Source organism: Giraffa tippelskirchi, chromosome 4 (genome assembly GCF_054371585.1).
Source record: "Giraffa tippelskirchi isolate mGirTip1 chromosome 4, T2T-mGirTip1v1.2.pri, whole genome shotgun sequence".
In the NCBI taxonomy this organism is placed as follows: domain Eukaryota; kingdom Metazoa; phylum Chordata; class Mammalia; order Artiodactyla; family Giraffidae; genus Giraffa; species Giraffa tippelskirchi.
This window is the reverse complement of record NC_137278.1, coordinates 208,147,259-208,152,799: the sequence shown is the minus strand read 5'-3', so window position 1 is coordinate 208,152,799 and position 5,541 is coordinate 208,147,259.

The window sequence follows — 5,541 nt, the reverse complement described above, 5'->3', positions numbered from 1 at the left end:
GCCTGTGGGCACCTGCCAGGCCTTGAAACTGGTTTCTTAGATGGCCAGTTATCACCTCCCCACTCTGTCCTTCCCAGAGAACTTTGTGCTGGGAGGTGGTGCAGAGATGCTCCGCTGGGGACATGGAGACAGGGGCCACGCCTCCCAGACCACTGCAGGCTTGCGGGTTCCCGCTGCTCAGCGCCCGCTCCTCCCATTGGGGTTCCTGAAAGTCTTCCTTCGGGGCTTCCTTATCTCAAATTACTGAGAGCTGGCATCTTGGGATCCAGCAGACCGGATTCAAATACAGGGCTCCCAACTCACAAGAGAGGTGACTGGGTGACTTCACACCACTGCACCTCAGTTTTGCCATCTGTAAATGGGGCATCATGTCCCTATTTCCCTGGGCTACTATGAAGAGACAATCAAATAACGTACTTAACACACTCAGTCAGGGAAGGCACTTGAAAGCCCTCCACAAGCACTAATTCTGGTCTTCTCTGCCACCCAGGCACCACCTTCCTGGTTCCAATTCTCTACTGTAGCCCAGTGGACATTCCTTTCAGTGAAACAGAGGCGTTCGCTAGGGCTGAGACAGAGGAACCAACGGGAGGTCTGTGGCGGAACCTCGGACCTATAGTTAGCGATGCTGCGTTGAAAACAAAGTTCTGCCAACAGGGTAGATCTTGTGTCATGTCTCCTCACCACAAAAGAAAAAAGCAAATGAAAAATATGCTTTTAATAAAGGAGACAAGGCGAGGGACTTTCCTGGTGGTCTGGTGGCTAAGACTCCATGTTCTCAATGCAAGGGGCCCAGGTTTGATCCCTCGTCAGGTGCTTCCCCTGTGGCTCAGCTGGTAAAGAATCCACTTGCAGTGTAGGAGACCTGGGTTTGATCCCTGGGTTGGGAAGATCCCCTGGAGAAGGGAAAGGCTACCCACTCCAGGAGTCTGGCCTGGAGAATTCCATGGACTGTATAGTCCATGGGGTTGAAAAGAGTCGGACACGACTGAGCGACTTTCACTTTTCACTTTCAGGGAACTAGATCCCGCATGCTGGAACCAAGATCAAGCATAGCCAAACAAATGAAACTGAAAGTAAAATTTGCTCAGTCGTGTCCGACTCTTTGCGACCCCATGGGCTGTAGCCCACCAGGCTCCTCTGTCCATGGGATTTTCCAGGCAAGAATACTGGAGTGGGTTGCCATTTCCTCCTCCAGGGGATCTTCCCAACCCAGGGATTGAACCTGGGTCTCTTGCATTGTAGGTGGATTCTTTACCGTTTGAGCCACCAGGGAAGCCCATCCTTCCTCTTTAGCCAACTTATCAATAAGTGTAATGGCAACCCCACTCCAGTACTCTTGCCTGGAAAATCCCATGGCTGGAGGAGCCTGGTAGGCTGCAGTCCATGGGGTCGCTAAGAGTCGGACACGACTTCACTTTCACTTTTCACTTTCATGCATTGGAGAAGGAAATGGCAACCCACTCCAGTGTTCTTGCCTGGAGAATCCCAGGGACAGGGGAGCCTGGTGGCTGCCGTCTATGGGGTTGCACAGAGTCGGACACGACTGAAGCGACTTAGCAGCAATAAGTGTGTAGTTTAGAAATGCGATGTAGATCAGCAAAAGTTTCTGCAGGCAAAAGCTTTGAGACTTCTTGGAATAACCATATTTGAAACAAAAACGTCAAACTGTAGTCAATCAATGTCTGGCTGATATCTGAGAGGGGAACCCAGGAGGACGGAGCTCCAGGCCAGCTTCCCTGATCTTGAGCGAGGGTTTCCTTTGAGAGCAGGAAGGACCCTTATAGGTCAGAGGATAACCACTCAAGGATCCCTAGAGACTTTGTGCAAGACAGAGCCTTCAAGGTGTCATCCTGGCCTCAGTGCCTAGGGGGCTCTGATGAGTATCTTCAGTCAGTCAGTTCAGTTGCTCAGTCTGACGCTTTGTGACCCCATGGACTGCAGCACATCAGGCTTCCCTGTCCATCACCAACTCCTGGAGCTTGCTCAAACTCATGTCATCGAGTCGGTGATGCCATCTAACCACCTCATCCTCTATCGTCCCCTTCTCCTCTTGCCTTCTGTCTTTCCCAGCATCAAGGTCTTTTCTAAGGAGTCAGTTCTTCGCATCAGGTGGCCAGTGTATTGGGGCTTCAGCTTCAGCATTAGTCCTTCCAGTAAATATTCAGGACTGATTTCCTATAGGGTTGACTGGTTTGATCTCCGTGCTGTCCAAGGGACTCTCAAGAGTCTTCTCCAACTCTTCTCCAATTCTTTGGTGCTCAGCTTTCTTTATGAGCATCTTGGCTTCCATTTATTGTTATCAGTGCTCAGTCACTTCAGTCATGTCCGACTCCTTGCGACCCCATGGACTGAAGCCCACCAAGCTCCACTGTCCATGGCAAGAATACTGGAGTGGGTCCCCATTCCTTTCTCCAGGGGATCTTCCCAACCCAGGGATTGAACCCGTGTCTCCTAAGGCTCCTACATTGTTGGCGGCTTCTTTACCGCTGAGCCACTGAGGAAATTATTGTTATAAATCACGTGAAATGCATTGCTTCAGAATAGAAGAAAGTGGGAGAAGGGGGGTGGGAGGTCAGGGAGCAGAATCCAACGGAAATTAGCAAAAGGTCCAAACAGAAGCACATTTGCACTTCCTGGGTACGATCCACGGGACCAGACACAAACTCAGGCATGAAGACTGAGAACCAAGGTGAGGCTAACAAGTGTACAGACACAGGGACCTAATAAATCACTGTGAATGAATGAGCAGAGTGTCCATGAGCCAGCACACAGTTGGCCATCTCAGAGAGCAGAGCTCCAGGCATGGTGCCATGGGTGGAATTGTGTCCCCACATTCCTGTGTTGGAGTCTTAACCTCCAGGACCTCAAAATGTGACTTATTTGGAAATGGAGTTTTTTACATAAGTGAGCAGGTTTAAAGGATGTCATTAGGGAAGGCCCTGTCATTAGGGAAGGCTCTGATCCAACATGACTGATATTCTCAGGAAAAGGGGAGATTTCGGAACTTCCCTGGTGGTCCAGTGGTTAGAACACCAGGCTTCCACTGCAGGGGGCCCAGTTTCAATACTTGGTGGGGGATCCAACAAGCTATGCAGTGGGGCCAAAAAAAAAAATCAGAATCAGAAGAGGAAGCTGAAAGCAAAGAAGGAACCAAGACTTTGCACAGAGTGCCACAGGACAACATTCTGTGGGTCCTTCACTGGGCACATAAATCCTAGTTAATTTTTTATATATATTTTCATGTGATTTTGACAAAAACAGAAGATTGATCATTTCTCTTGGCTTGAAGTGTACTGTGACTTGCTTGTGCATTGCAGGGTTCAGTCTAGATTGTCATTAGATTGAAGTCTACCTTCACAAAATAAAACTAGCACTATGTGAAAAAGTTTGAAACAGGATTTGAGAAGAGTATGGTGGTTCAAACAGTTCTTCACTTTTCGAAAAATCTGATACCAAGCAATAAGCTTTTTTGAATCTGAGTTGAAAAATTACATTTCCCAAGTACTGCATTTCTGAGCTATTGAAGGAGATTAGAGAAAAAGATTTCTCTGTGATATAATTTCTCTCAGTTTCACTGGGTGGAAAAAGAACGTATTTCCCATAAATGGGAACTCTACTCAGCGTCTCCAGAAACACGTATTCCAGTGACAACCATGAGGCTCTTTTAGAGATAAAGTCCAAAGTTTACTCATACTTTTAGATTATACAACTAATAAAAACTACCTTACTTTAATTGCAGTTTTCTATACATGATAATACAGCACATGTTTAAGAAGCTTTTCTAAGCCTATGGTGTTGTCTTGGTTTCTACAAAGCGTGGTTGCCTTTTCTGTTTTACTCTGTTCAGTGTATGACTTCTATGTTCCTTACCATGGGTTACATTTTGCATTTTCCAAATTGGATCTTTTCCTGGAAATGTTTTCATGTTTTAATAAATGGTTTCAAACTGAAAAAAAAAACAAAAAACAAAAGCCAGAAGAGGCGGGAGCTGCAGGGTCATCTGGGGTCCCCAGGGTTGGACGACACAGTGATGGAGCCACTGTAGCTTGTCCTGTGGTAGGCATGGGATGGACGAGGCTGTGCAGAAGGCCAGCCCTCACTGTAAGGCCAGTTAAGGGGCGGGGGCTGTGATTGGGGCTCTCCAGTGAGCAAGCAGCCCACGTCCAGGGCCAGGAGAAACTGAGTGGATGTGGGGGTAACCTGTGGTTACGAAGGCTAGGAGATGTTGAGAAACTTGCCTAAGATTGGAGGCTCTTAAGGAGTAGACCCAAGTCTCAAGCCCAGATATCCAAGCTCCTGTTCAGGCGCCCAGGATGCTTGACCACAATGCAAGTGAAGAGACTCTGGACGCCGGGTTGAACTGCAAACACTGCTCACGTCGTCTGTGGTCATGTTTAACAGCCCACCTTTCCAAAAATGAAATGTATCTCCCTTTTGGAGAAGGAAATGGCAACCCACTCCAGTACTCTTGCCTGGAGAATCCCATGGATGGAGGAGCCTAGTGGGCTATAGTCCATGGGGTCGCAAGAGTCAGACACAACTGAGCAACTAAGCACATCTCCCTTTTAGGATTCATTCATCCACTCATCCTCTTCACTCACTTATTCATCAGGTAAGCATCTACTTGGTTCTAGCCCCTACTCCCTGTTCCTCCCTTCAATATCCATAAACAGTCAGTCCCTTACACATGAATGAGTTATGTTCCAAGAGCACGTTTGGAAGTCCAATTTGTTCATTAAGTCGAATAAAGTTAACCTAGGTACCCAAATAACACAATCGGCTACATAGTACTGTACTGTAATAGGTTGATAATACTTATCATACAAATAATACATAAAAAACAAACAGAAAAAATAAAGAAAGCATTTTTCATCTTACAGTACAGTGCCTTGAAAAGTACAGTAGTACAGTACAACAGCTGGCAGACAGGGGCTGGCATTGAACAGTCAAGAAGAGTAAGATGGTGGAGCTGAAGGACTGTCAGCAATAGGAGACAGAGGCTTGTGTGCCTGCTCAGTGGTGTCCAACTCTTTTGAGAGCCCATGGACTGTTGCCCACCAGGCTCTTCTGTCCATGGGATTTCCCAGGCAAGAACACTGAAATGGGTTGCCATTTCCTCCTCCAGGGACTCTTCCAGACCCAGGGATCAAACCCAAGTCTCTTGCATTAGCAGGTGGATTCTTTACCACTGAGCCACCTGGGGAAGGAGATAGAGGGCAAGCTGCAATTTTGCTCATACCCGACATTGGTGGAACGCACGTTCACCTCTTTGAAAGTTCACACCGTGAAGGTTCTTAAGTAGGGGCTTATTGTACTGGGTTCTGCCCACAAGCCAGGCTCAGGTTCAGTTCAGGCCACAGCAGGGAAGCCATGACCTCGATTACAGGGCAGAAGTCCCCCTTGTACATAAGTTCTTCATGTGAGTCTCTAGAAGGGGGAGTAAAGAACTGATGTGTAGAAGTTAGAAGTTCCCAGAAAAGGTGGCGTTTGAAGTCAATCTTGGAGGACGAAGAGGACTTTAAAAGGTGGGTTCTGAGA